The sequence below is a fragment of the Dendrobates tinctorius genome, unplaced genomic scaffold (genome assembly GCF_039654945.1).
Source record: "Dendrobates tinctorius isolate UK_male_01 unplaced genomic scaffold, ASM3965494v1 ptg000030l, whole genome shotgun sequence".
Classification (NCBI taxonomy): Eukaryota; Metazoa; Chordata; class Amphibia; order Anura; family Dendrobatidae; genus Dendrobates; species Dendrobates tinctorius.
Genome location: NW_027361698.1, coordinates 38,126,903 through 38,141,468, shown reverse-complemented (window position 1 = coordinate 38,141,468; position 14,566 = coordinate 38,126,903). Strand labels below are relative to the sequence as shown.

At 43.0% G+C, this 14,566-nt stretch overlaps 1 long non-coding RNA gene across 1 annotated transcript in view; it reads left to right on the top strand.

Annotated features, from left to right (window-relative positions):
- Positions 1-13,644, top strand: part of LOC141086061 (uncharacterized) — a 109,575-nt gene extending 95,931 nt beyond the window's left edge. Inside the window, exons 2-3 of the long non-coding RNA XR_012231493.1 lie at positions 9,151-9,213; positions 12,180-13,644. This is a non-coding gene — a long non-coding RNA (uncharacterized lncRNA). The remainder of the gene's footprint in view (positions 1-9,150; positions 9,214-12,179) is intronic.
- Positions 13,645-14,566: the final 922 nt, after the last annotated feature.

Sequence of the window (14,566 nt, the reverse complement as noted above, 5' to 3'; positions counted from 1 at the left end):
CCCTTCTAACACTCTTGCACCCCTCCAATCTATCCTAATCTCTGCTGTCTGACTAAAACATCTCCCCCCGCTATTTCCAGGCCATTCTCTTCTCTGGCTCCCCACTGCTCAGAGACTACAGTTCAAAACCCTAACCATGACATACAAAGCCATCCACAGCCTGTCTTCGCCTTACCTCTGTGACCTAGTCTCCTGCTACATACCTGTATGCAACCTCCAATCCACACAAGATCTCATTCTCTACTCCACCCTTATCTTCTCTTCCCACAATCGCCCACAAGATTTCTTTTGTGCATCCCTCTACTCTGGAACTCTCTACACCAATATATCCAACTTTCACGTATCGTGAAAACCTTCAAAAGGAACCTGAAGACCAACCTCTTATGACAAGTCTACAACTTGCAGTAACCCTCTTTTGACCAGCTGTAGCCTCACCTACTGTATCCTCACCCATTCCTTGTAAACTGTGAGCCCTCGCGGGCAGGGTCCTATCTCATCCTGTACCATTCAGTGACTTGTATTGTTTAAGATTATTCTACTTGTTTTTTTGTTTGTTTTTGTTTTTTATCATGTATACCCCTTTTCACATGAAAAGCACCATGGAATAAATGGCACTATAAAGGTAATAATAATTTTCATTTAGATGAAAAGGGGGGCACTGTAGTTGGTCACTGGTGGTCCCTTGGCACCCAAGTCCAACACTAGTCCAGTCAATTGTAAAAGCAATGAAGTAGCAGCTAATGCAGACAAATTTTATGTAGCATTATAGCTATCAGTTGAGGCCATTAGAATAGGAATATATTACATAAAGCAAATGTATACTAAGAATTTTCAATGGCTTGCTAGTGACAGGTCAATGCACATATAAAGTCTCATTTTAGCCCCTGCTTTCCTAATGCTGAACATCTCCCTCTCACAGAGCTCGGTATACCAATATATCAATGTTCAGACCATAAAAATGTAGGACTATCTGAATTAAAAAAAAATCTGAACACCACATTGAAATGTTTCTGGATTTTATTATTTTATGAGAAACTATTTAAAGCATAACAGTGTTTGGCAGTTGAGACTTCTCAGATATTTCATTGCACTGGATACATCTGCAGAGAAGTATGTTTCAACATTCTGAGCAAGTACAAGGAAAGGTTGATCTTTTCAGAGACAAATTTTGAGAAAGACACTGCAACTGAAGGGAAATTAACTTAGCTCAGTGCTGCCATCTTGTGTTCACATAGCAGAAAGCCATTTAACAAGATGAGCAAAACCTTATTTATAGCTTATTTAGTTAATGATTAACAATTATCTTTATATCAGCAAATAAACATGCTATGTATAAGAAAGAGGATCGTATCCTTCAAAAGTTATTGCATGCCATATATTTATTTGTTGGCATATCTGTTTTCATCAATCTTTCAGCCAAGCAGTATCGGACTAGGGTGCCAAGGACCCACCAGTAACAGTGACTTTGCGGGCCCACTTTTCACTTGCATACTAATATTACATTCCCCTCATTCACAAATGTACCTATATCTCTAAATAATAAACTAGGTAGTTTGGTTAATGAATGAGGAGATGCTGCTTTTTTCTGTACAGAGTAATTCATGCAAATTATACCAAGTACTACCCAAAAAAGGGGGTTGGGGGCCCATGCCTGCACAGGGGCCCACCGGGGGATTCCCCTGTTCCCCTGGGGGGGCAGGAAGAGAATTAATCATTATTATTGCTTCAGGGATGATGCCCCTCATCCCCTCTCCAGATTCAGAGTCACTGACACTGCTCACCACTCTGCCTGCCCACCGGGCTATCGCTGGCAATCAGCAGCGCACCCAGAGAATGAGAATAGACATCCTGCAGCTTCTCGTTTATTTTTGGGATGAGAGTCATGGAGCCGACCACTGCTTTTTGTAGCTCTGCTGAGGCATTGCCTTGTATCCACATCCTTACATGGATGCAGTTGAATAATATCATTAGAGCGGCAGAGAGCAGAAGCTGGCTCTCATACTCAACACTTGACTGTCACCCCTTCTGCATGATGCAGGCAGAACGATGCTGACATTGCACGACCTGCTGAAATTTTTTAATCCACAATATAATTTCTAAGATCATACAAATCTCACATCAAAAACTCCATACGTCTGAAATCAGATGCATACAGATCTACAGTTGGACCAGCCAATCAGCTATAAGATTAAAGCTACCTGACTGACATTGTGTACTGCATTGGCAAGGAGACAACTGTGCTATATTGTTTGTTCTGACACATTTCCATCGCAGTCAGTCTTATCTTCTCTAGCAATTTTTGGTGCAGTGGGTCACTGGCGGTCACAGACAGTCCAATAATCCAATAGCTCATCCTAATGTAGTGTCCACCAAATCCTGTTTTGAAGGTAGAAATGGGCCCCCTCACTTCTTAGGCCCCTGTGCGACTGCACAGGCTGCTCTAATATTACGTCCACCCCTGCATTGGGTTTTCGTAGGATCGGATAAAATGGAAGTCTTTTCTGTCCCATACAACAAAGAGCCTTTGATGTCGATGAGCTTGATGCCAGGCCAAACAGTTGCCTTTCTTTGGATGACTTTTGGTAGGTACTACCCAGAGCTTATAAAGAGCAACACATGTTATTTTAGAGACGCTCTGGCCAGTCATCTAGCCATCACAATTTGACTCTAGTCAAAGTAGTTTAGATCCTTATATTCGCCAATGTTCCCTGCTTATCCCACTCCATGACAGCTATCATTGTTACAAGATAATCAATGTCATATTTTTTAGCAGTCAGTGGTCATTATGGGTGAGAACGATATAGGTTATAATTTTAACATCATTAAAATATTTATATTTTTGGAAACAATAAGCATCAATAATCTTTTCTCTCTTTCAGAAACTGCCAAAAATTAGAGACTTGTTTTTCTTTAGACTAAGGCTGGTTTCACATTAGCGCATTTTCAGCGCGCGCACGGCCGGGGGTAGCTCCGCCCCCGATCCGGCTCTCTGCCCGGCGTGCCCGCCCCTTCCTTGTAGCGCCGCCTCCTAGCGGACAGCGGCGCCTGCGATCGGCGCACCCTATCTTTAGCATAGGGTGCGCCGATCGTGCGCAGGCCGTGCGCTAGTTGCGCTTTGACCTGCGCTGCGCACTTTTGACGGTGCGCCGTGCGCGCCAAAATCCGAAAAGTTTGATTTTGGCGCACACGGCGCACCGTCAAAAGTGTGCAGCGCAGGTCAAAGCGCAACTAGCGCACGGCCTGCGCACGATCGGCGCACCCTATGCTAAAGATAGGGTGCGCCGATCGCAGGCGCCGCTGTCCGCTAGGAGGCGGCGCTACAAGGAAGGGGCGGGCACGCCGGGCAGAGAGCCGGATCGGGGGCGGAGCTACCCCCGGCCGTGCGCGCGCTGAAAATGCGCTAATGTGAAACCAGCCTAAAGCTGTGATATTAAATATGTATATTCTTGGAGCATTAGAAATTAGGCTAATATCCAAAATGAAATTCCAGATTGTTCTGAAGACGGCAGACATAGTCTGCAAGATTTATTGTTATTGTATAATAAACAGATCTATTTCCATGACAACCATTAAAACAAAGCATTCACTTTTTAGCATGTGGAGTTCATTTCAATTTTACAGCAAATTCCCATTGTACATTCTTCTGGACTAAAAATGAGATATATTTTGAAAAATTCCAAATTATTTTCCACAGTTCATTGCATATGACATGCTACAGTACGTAACGAAAGTTAAATGTTCATTTTTTTTAAAACATTCAAAAAATTCCTGTGACGCACCTGAAGGGTTAATAAACTTCTTGAATGTGGTTTGTTTTGAGCACCTTGAGGGGTGTAGTTTTTAGAATGGTGTCACTTTTGGGTATTTTCTATCATATAGACCCCTCAAAGTGACTTCAAATGTGATGTGGTCCCTAAAAAAAAAAATGGTGATGTAAAAATGAGAAATCACTGGTCAACTTTTAACCCTTATAACTTCCTAACAAAAAAAATGTGGTTCCAAAATTGTGCTGATGTAAAGTAAACATGTGGGAAATGTTACATATTAAGTATTTTGTGTGCCGTATCTCTGTGATTTAAAGGCATTAAAATTCAAATTTGGAAAATTGCACATTTTTCGAAATGTTTTACCCAATTTTCATTTTTTTCACAAATAAACGCAAGTTATATCAAAGAAATTTTACTACTAACATGAAGTACAATATGTCATGAGAAAACAATGTCAGAATCACAAGGATCCATGGAAGCGTTCCAGAGTTATTACCTTATAAAGGGACAGTGGTCAAGCGTTCCAGAGTTATTAACTTATAAAAGGACAGTGGTCAAAATTGTAAAAATTGGCCTGGTCATTAACGTGCAAACCACCCTTAGGGGTTAAGGGGTTACACAACTTCTTCTCCACCACAGTATTCACGGTGGAAAATGAAATGTTAGGTGAAATGCTGAGAGACAAAGAAAACCCTATATTAAGGGTCACCAATCTAACCCAAGAAGAGGTGCGAAACCGGCTAAATAAGATTAAAATAGATAAATCTCAGGGTCCGGATGGAAATACACCAATGAGTACTAAGACAACTAAGTAATGTAATAGACAAGCCATTATTTCTTATATTTAGGGTCTCTATAGCAAAGGGGTCTGTTCCACAGGACTGGCGCATAGCAAATGTGGTACCAATATTCGAAAAGGGCTCTAAAAGTGAACCTGGAAATTATAGGCCAGTAAGTCTAACCTCTATTGTTGGTAAAATATTTGAAGGGTTTCTGAGGGATGTTATTCTGGATTATCTCAATGAGAATAACTGTTTAACGCCATATCAGCACGGTTTTATGAGGAATCGATCCTGTCAAACCAATCTAATCAGTTTTTATGAAGCGGTAAGCTATAGACTGGACTAAGGTGAGTCATTGGACGTGGTATATCTTGATTTTTCCAAAGCGTTTGATACCGTGCCACACAAGAGGTTGGTACACAAAATGAGAATGCTGGGTCTGGGGGAAAATGTGTGTAAATGGGTAAGTAACTGGCTTAGTGATAGAAAGCAGAGGGTGGTTATAAATGGTATATTCTCTAACTGGGTCGCTGTGACCAGTGGGGTATCGCAGGGGTCATTGTTGGGACCTATTCTCTTCAAATTATTTGTTAACGATCTGGTCGAAGGTTTACACAGTGAAATATTGATATTTGCAGGTGATACAAAACTATGTAAAGCAGTCAATACAAGAGAAGATAGTATTCTGCTACAGATGGATTTGGATAAGTTGGAAACTTGGGCCGAAAGAGGGCAGATGTGGTTTAACAATGATAAATGTAATGTTATGCACATAGGAAGAAGGAATCAATATCACCATTACACATTTTATGGGAAACAACTGGGCAAATCTGACATGGAGAAGGACTTGGGGATCCTAGTTAATGATAAAGTTACCTGGAGCAGCCAGTGCCAGGCAGTGGCTACCAAGGCAAACCGGATCATGGGGTGGATTAAAAGAGGTCTGGATACACATGATGAGAGCATTATACTGTCTCTGTACAAATCCCTGGTTAGACTGCACATGGAGTACTGTGTACAGTTTTGGGCATCGGTGCTCAAGAAAGATATAATGGAACTAGAGCGAGTACAAAGGAGGGCAACAAAATTAATAAAGGGGATGGGAGAACTACAATACCCATAGGGATTAGCAAAATTAGTCTAGAAAAAAGAAGACTGAGGAGCGATCTAATAACCATGTATAAGTATATAAGGGGACAATACAAAAATCTCTCCGAGGATCTGTTTATACCAAGGAATGTGACGGTCACAAGGGGGCATTCTCTGCGTCTGAAGGAGAGAAGGTTTTTCCACCAACACAGAAGAGGATTCTTTGCTGTTAGGGCAGTGAGAACCTGGAATTCCTTGCCTGGAAAGGTGGTGATGGCGAACTCAGTCAAGGGGTTCAAGAGAGGCCTGGATGTCTTCCTGGAGCGTAACAATATTGTATCTTACAGTTATTAGGTTCTTTAGAAGGACGTAGATCTTGCAATCTATTTTGACGGAATATAGGCTTAACTGGATGGAAAATGTCTTTTATCAGCCTTGCTAACTATGTTACTATGTTACTATGTATGTCCTCAGTTCGGGCCCCTGTCCTCACTGGACCCCAGGAACAGGATTCAGCCGTTTGCTCAGTAACTGAAAGTGCGTCCTCGGATGCACATCTAGTGTAAATCTATTGTTATGCAGGACCGCGTCCTGCACGAAAATACGACCCACTAGCCATTTAGGCTACATTCCCACGATCAGGAAGTAGCAGTGCTTTGGATGCAGCGTATTTTCGCTGCGTCCAAAGCGCTGCATTCTAATCACGTAGGTAAATCCGCATATTCCGCATGTGTTCAGTGAACCATGTGGATTTACTGCATCCAAATAAATTTCTATTGTTGACATTTACTGTATGTTGCAGCAAAAGGAAATCAGTGCATAGATGTCCAAGGTATGGTAAAATCACAAATCTTTATTAAATAGCACAGGTAGAAAAGCACAAACAATGACAGACAAAAGGTGACACAAGCAGAAGCAGAGCAAAGGGGTATACAGTGTCAAAAACCTCACTCTAACCCTTATCGTGAGTAAACACCTGGTGGTAAGAATAAATAAGTGTCCAAGTATAAACACCCAATATATACCAGGCAGACCAGTGAAAAGCAGTAAGGGATAAAATCCCGAGCTGGACGGCCATATAATCAGGGGTGAAATTGCAAAGACACAAAAGCAAAGTAAACATACCGGGAGGGGATAGAGGAGAGACACTGAATCTCAAGCTCGGCTAACCTCGACATACGTCTCGGAAATGATCTTCCTTCCTCAGGGGGCGTGTCAATAGGATGTTAATTGCGGTTTAAATAGGGGAAGTAAAAACAAGCACCAATCATGAGGGGTGACGCTGACCAATCCCCCCACATCCCCCATCGCTGCCTGGGCTGGCGCTGATCAGCACGGGGCCCCGTGATGTCAGACGCCAGACCACAGGCAGACGGGGGTGGGACAGGAAGCGCGTCCACCCACACATGTACAGGAACAGGAAAGACGGCCGTGGCCATCTTGGATATGGGCAAAAGGCAGGAAATCTGCCAGAACTGTGAAGGGGAATAGTGAGCATCCCTGAAAGGACCCCACAAAATAGAAGCGGGCTGAATAGCGCTAAAACTAATGAAGTACCCTAATATACCAATGTAGTAATGCATCACAAATGATATGCAAAGTAATTAATATATAGGCGAGTGCAAATAGGGCATTAACAGGGCATTTGTGATGCATTACTACATTGTTATATTAGGGTACTTCATTAGTTTTAGCACTATTCAGCCCGCTTCTATTTTGTGGGGTCCTGTCAGGGACGCTCACTATTCCCCTTCACAGTTCTGGCAGATTTCCTGCCTTTTGCCCATATCCAAGATGGCCGCGGCCGTCTTTCCTGTTCCTGTACATGTGTGGGTGGACGCGCTTCCTGTCCCGCCTCCGTCTGCCTGTGGTCTGGCGTCTGACGTCACGGGGCCCCATGCTGATCAGCGCCAGCCCAGGCAGCGATGGGGGACATGGGGGGATTGGTCAGCATCACCCCTCATGATTGGTGCTTGTTTTTACTTCCCCTATTTAAACCGCAATTAACATCCTATTGACACGCCCCCTGAGGAAGGAAGATCATTTCCGAAACGTACGTCGGGGTTAGCTGAGCTTGGAATTCAGTGTCTCTCCCCTCTCCCCTCCTGGTATGTTTACTTTGCTTTTGTGTCTTTGCAATTTCACCCCTGATTATATGGCCGTCCAGCTGGGGATTTTACCCCTTACTGCTATTCACTGGTCTGCCTGGTATATATTGGGTGTTTATACTTGGACACTTATTTATTCTTACCACCAGGTGTTTACTCACGATAAGGGTTAGAGTGAGGTTTTTGACACTGTATACCCCTTTGTTCTGCTTCTGCTTGTGTCACCCTTTGTCTGTCATTGTTTGTGCTTTTCTACCTGTGCTATTTAATAAAGATTTGTGATTTTACCATACCTTGGACATCTATGCACTGATTTCCTTTTGCTGCTTCTTATTGATTACAGTGTGTCCTACACTGATTTTCCATGGGCTGATTGTGTGGGTTTTCTTTTCATCTGCACCTACACGTAATATATGATGTTATACTGTTTCAGCCTTGTGGTTTGTCATTTCTATTTATCATTGATTTTTACTGTGTTATGCACAGGAATTTTGACTGACAACATGGATTTCCGGGCCAAAGAAAAATCTTGGCTTTCACAAATGGACCAGGTGTTTGGCGCCAACATGGCGGGTGTTCAGCCATCTGGGGATAGTGGTCTTGAAGACAAATTTGGTTCTGTTAAAATTTTGCTCTCTAAACGATCTAAACTATGGTGGAATCTGTCTTTGTTGGAAAAATATAAAAACAATAAAATGATTCCTAGAGGTCTCAGGGTAAAAGTCATTCCCTCTTTTCCTATTGAGGATGAGACCTTTATAGCCAAGTGGGAGGAGTCGTGCAATAATTGCTCAATGTTTCTTATGCAATGTTTAATTGAACATAATACCTCCACCATTGCTAGCCTGGATTTGTTAATTGACACTACACTTAATGAGCTCCGTAATGGCTGTCCAGTAGACAAATTACAGAAATTTGAAGAAGATCTAGACAAATCCATGGACTCTTTGGTTAAAAAAATCCAGGATAATCAAATAGCAAAATTTAACCGGGATATTAAGGACTATCAGTCAAAAAGGGTATATATGTGGAGAAGGAATGTGGTTCAACATTCCAATCTACGTAAGACATCTTCTTCTCTTTCTGTGTCATCTTTGAGTGGACACTCAGACCTCTCTTCCGTATCCACTACTGCAACGAATGAGACTTCTAGACTACGAGATCATACATTCCATCCGTATAGAAGAAATGTGATCCATCCCAAGCGTGACAATAAGGTGATTAACTTATGTGAGCTAAGTCTCTGTGATGCCGATCTGTGTCTCCTCGGCAGGGGTCTCTCCTTCAGTCCAGCCTCTCACTTTGATCTTTTTGGGACTATTAAGAATGTACATCTTTTTGCTAGGTCATTGCTGTTCAAAAGGTACTTTGATTCTAATGATGCTTCTACATTGTTTCCCACAGAGGAGGAACAGGAGGCTTTGAGGATACTTGAGGAACTCTCCTTGGAAAATTGCCCTGATGGAGGTAAGATCCCTCCTTCAATTCGCCCACGATCTACTAAGTTTCCTGCGTTATCTTCGTGTGCCAATATTGATATGTTCGTCCGTGTGGTAACGGATGAACTGTACAAAATTCCCAGCTTTATTGCTGGAGATAACCTTAATAGAGAGGAAAGACAGCATTTGGGATATGTTATGAATGAGTCACCGTAGGAGGCAAAAACAGAAATAATAGCTGAGTCCAGAAAACCAGAGAAGTTGGCAGCTATCGGATTGCAGACCCCTGAACCTAACAACAACTAGCAGTAGCCGTGGGGGGTTCCTACGGTGCCCTAGACCTCTCGATCACAGCCGGAGAACTGCATAGCCTAAAAACAGAAAGGGAAATCTAAACTGCCCCAGAGCAGACCCCAAAGCAATAGGCAGCCCCCAACATATAATGATGGTGAAGCAAGATGAAAAAACACTCACACAGATAGAAAGATAGGCTGAGCAAATGATGTGGTCCAAGCTAACTATATAGGACAGGATAGAAAAGCTGCTGTCTGCTATCCGCCAAAACCCTCTCAAAAACAAGAGCCAACAGACTGATAGGGAAAAAAGCCCTGAAGACGCTAGGCTTCAAAAAGACTATATCAGTACTCAGGTATTTTCTGAAGACAGAGCAAAAAAGAATTCAGCTCACCCAGCAGGGAAAGGCAGAAATCAGAAAAACAAGGCAAAACAAAACCAAAACACAAATGCAAAAAGCAGAGCAGAAAAACTTAGCTTTTGAGGAGCAGGAATCAGACTGGTCTCCAAGAATCCCTCAGAGAAATCACCCGCAAGGCAGAAGGGCGTTGGCTGCCTTTATATCCAGTCAGCAATTCCAGTTATCTAGTCATCATCATTCTGCTCAGGTGCTTTGTAATCAGCCTCACTACCTTCCTTCACCAGAAGAGGGAGTTCATCAGACCTCAATGGTGGAGGGGAAAATGAACTCACAACAGGATAATTACAAAAACTGCCAGGTGTTCTTATCAAACCGGCTGACAAGGGTGGTAATATCATCCTGTGGCCAATTGAGATGTACGAGAGGGATGCATTTCGTCAGTTAAACAACAAATCCTGTTACAGGAAGTTGACGTATAACCCCCTCTCGGCCTATTCATCTCAGTTGGAAGCTATATTAAAAAGATCTCTGCAGGACGGCATTATCACCAAGCCGCTATGTTTGGCATTATTGGTATCTGAACCTGCGATCCCTACATTGTACTTACTCCCTAAGATACATAAGAATGCCTCCGTACCACCCGGATGACCGATTGTATCTGGACGGGGCAATTTCCCGGAGAATGTTAATAAATGGATAGATTACCATCTGCAACCTCTTGTGTCCAGCCTTCCTTCCTTCCTCCGTGACACTGGGGATCTTCTGCGCAGGGTCAACGGGCTTTGCCTTGAGAGTGATGCTCTTTTAGTTTCAGTAGATGTAGAGTCCCTTTATACTAACATCAAACATACTGATGGATTGAGAGCCGTGAGATTTTTCTTGAATACATCTGGCCTGTCATTAGGCCTAAGGGACCTTCTGCTGGAGCTATTAGAGTTCACTCTCACACACAATTTCTTTGTGTTTAAGGGGTCCTTCTACCTGCAGCTCCAGGGTACCGCAATGGGAGCGGCCTTTGCGCCTTCCTATGCGGGCCTATTTCTGGGGCTGTGGGAGAGGGACCTCTTTCTGTCAGATGAGGTTTCGTCAATGGGCCGCGTCCCCTTTTGGACGCAGTACATTGATGATGTTTTCTTCATTTGGCAGGGCACGCCCGTCGACCTTGAGCGGTTGATGACCATTTTGAACAGCAATGACCGTAACATCCATTTAACATTTACGTACAGTTCAGAGGCTTTGGATTTCCTAGATGTTACTGTTAGGAGGGACCCTGCCGGGTTTTTACAGACGGATATCTTCAGAAAGACTACGGCTACCAACTCCTTACTTCACGCTACGTCATCTCATCCAGAACATATTATTAAATCTGTCCCAGTTGGACAATTTTTACGATTACGTCGTATTTGTTCGACGGATGAAACTTTCTTCTATCGTGCAAATGAGCTCTGCCAACGCTTCTTAGATCGTGGATACAGCCGTAGATCACTGAAGCGAGCCTTTAATCATGCCAAACATACTTCTAGACAAGATTTACTGTATAAAACGGGGTCATTTACTGAGTCTAGGGATCGGCAGGTTGTGAGGTTCGTTACCACTTACAACTCCAGATCTAATGCCGTTCGGACGGCTTTACAAAAGGCCTGGCCTATACTCCGGATTGACCCAGTCATTAATAAATTTACCACCGAAAGACCGTCTTTGTCATTTCGACGGGCAAAAAATTTAAGACACCATTTGATCTCTAGTCACTATTCTGGTGGTTATAGACCCTCATTCCTGGACTCCTTTACTCTCAGGGGTGGTTGTTCTCCATGTGGTCACTGTGTTGGCTGCCCCAACATATTGCGATGCAATGATTTCACCAACTCGGATGGTGATCAAACTTTCACCACAACGAATCACATGCACGGCAAGATACGTAATTTATTACGCCACTTGTCCGTGTGATCTTATTTATGTTGGCCTCACAACACGCCAACTAAAGGTCCGTGTGCGGGAGTATGTGTTGGGGATCCAGGCGGCACGGGACCACATGGATGACTCCACCCTGAGAACTATTCCCAAGCACTTCAAAGATCATCATAAATGTGACGCATCTTTATTTAAAGTGCGTGGCATCGAGGCTCTGAGAATAGATATCAGAGGTGGGAGCCTATCTAAAAGGCTGGGTCAATTGGAAACCAGGTGGATCTGGAAGTTGCAAACGGTCCATCCGAGGGGTCTCAATGAGTGTCTGTCATTTGCTCCATTTTTATGATTGTCCTCTCTATCCCCTTTTTTGTTGCTGCCATTTGTGTGACTCCTTGTGTCGTTGGTTTTAACATTTGTTTTTATTTTAGTTTTAATTGCAGGCACCTGTCTGATGGTTTTCTTGTGGCTTTCCTTGTTGGGTTGGATGGATATCTTACTTGGGAAGATAAAGATATATCTACTTCTCCATTGTTGTATGGAGAATATGGCGGTTTCAAGTCCTCATCTTTCCCTCATTGCAATACTATGAATACTGGACTAATAATGCCTCTGTATTTATGTGCCAGTTTACTCTATGGCACATTTTGAATGGAGAATTTGGCGGTTTCAAGGCCTCATCTTTTTTTCATCACAATACTATGAATGTTGGTTTAATAATGTCTCTGTATTTATGTGCAAGTTTATTTTATGGCACATTTTCATGGAGAATATGGTGGTACCCTAGTCCTTATTTTTTCTCCATCTCATTACTATGAATGCTGGACTAATGATGTTGCTGCATCCATATGTAGGTGTATTTTTTGGCTCAATATTATGGATCTGTATACTGATGTATATATCGACATGTATACAGCTCTTGTGCAGCTTTATGTATTTAAAATCATGTATTTGATTATATATGATAGGTATGGGCACTAAATACTGGTTACTGTTATTAACTCTGTAATATTATGTGCTCTGTCTCTCATTTTACCGATTATTCTTGCTGCCCATGTGTAATTTATACTTTTAGTTTACATTTACATTTCTTGTTAATGCCCTATTTGCGCTCCCCTATATATTAATTAAATTGCATGTCATTTGTGATGCATTACTACATTGTTATATTAGGGTACTTCATTAGTTTTAGCGCTATTCAGCCCGCTTCTATTTTGTGAGGTCCTTTCAGAGACGCTCACTATTCCCCTTCACAGTTCTAGCAGATTTCCTGCCTTTTGCCCATATCCAAGATGGCCGCGGCCGTCTTTCCTGTTCCTGTACATGTGTGGGTGGACGCGCTTCCTGTCTCGCCCCCGTCTGCCTATGGTCTGGCGTCTGACATCACAGGTCCCCGTGCTGATCAGCGCCAGCCCAGGCAGCAATGGGGGACGTGGGGAGATTGGTCAGCGTCACCCCTCATGATTGGTGCTTGTTTTTACTTCCCCTATTTAAACCGCAATTAACATCCTATTGATACGCCCCCTGAGGAAGGAAGATCAATTCTGAAATGTACGTCGGGGTTAGCTGAGCTTGGGATCCAGTGTCTCTCCCCTCTCCCCTCCTGGTATGTTTACTTTGCTTTTGTGTCTTTGCAATTTCACCCCTGATTATATGGCCATCCAGCTCGGGATTTTACCCCTTACTGCTTTTCACTGGTCTGCCTGGTATATATTGGGTGTTTATACTTGGACACTTATTTATTCTTACCACCAGGTGTTTACTCACGATAAGGGTTAGAGTGAGGTTTTTGACACTGTATACCCCTTTGCTCTGCTTCTGCTTGTGTCACCCTTTGTCTGTCATTGTTTGTGCTTTTCTACCTGTGCTATTTAATAAAGATTTGTGATTTTACCATACCTTGGACATCTATGCACTGATTTCCTTTTGCTGCTTCTTATTGATTACAGTGTGTCCTACACTGATTTTCCATGGGCTGATTGTGTTGGTTTTCTTTTCATCTGCACCTACACATAATATATGATGTTATACTGTTTCAGCCTTGTGATTTGTCATTTCTATTTATCATTGACATTTATGTTGCAGAGAGGATTGTCTCCACAAGAGAAATTGACATGTTGCGGCTCATTAACACGCTCCACGCTGTCCGTCTCCACGGTGCATATATACGCCGATGCACATACACGCATAGTGGACATGGAATTTTTGAAATCCCATAAACTATGCTGTAACATTTTTGCTGCTGCAGTTTTGACTCTGCGTAAGTACGCAATGTCAAAACCATAGCAATTCCTTAATGTGGGCACATACCCTTAGAGTCCGGCAGCTCATGTCACCAGCATGTAGCATCACTGTGTCACTGTCTTGTGCCAGTGCCTCAAATAGTTGAGGAAGAGGACACCGCTGGGTCGTGGCCAGGTAAGGAGAAACTTTTTATTTCACTAAAATCAACAATATGGAGAGACATATTGGGGGCAGGGTGAGAGGACATACATGTGGGCAGGATAGAGATATATGGGAGGACAGGATGATTTGACATATGTGGAGGCAGGATGAGGACATGTGGAGGGACTGAATGAGGAGACATATATGGGGCAGGATGGAGACATGTGGGGGGACAGGATGAGGGGACATACTGTATAAGGTGACAGGATGAAGACATATGGGGGGCAGGATGGGAGGACATATGGAAGGACATATGGGAGCAGGATGAAAACATATGGGTGCCAGAATGGGGGTCATTATTACAAGAAGGTGCCAGGATATGGGACATTATAACTGTTGGGGCTAATTAAGGAATATAATTACTGCGGTGGTA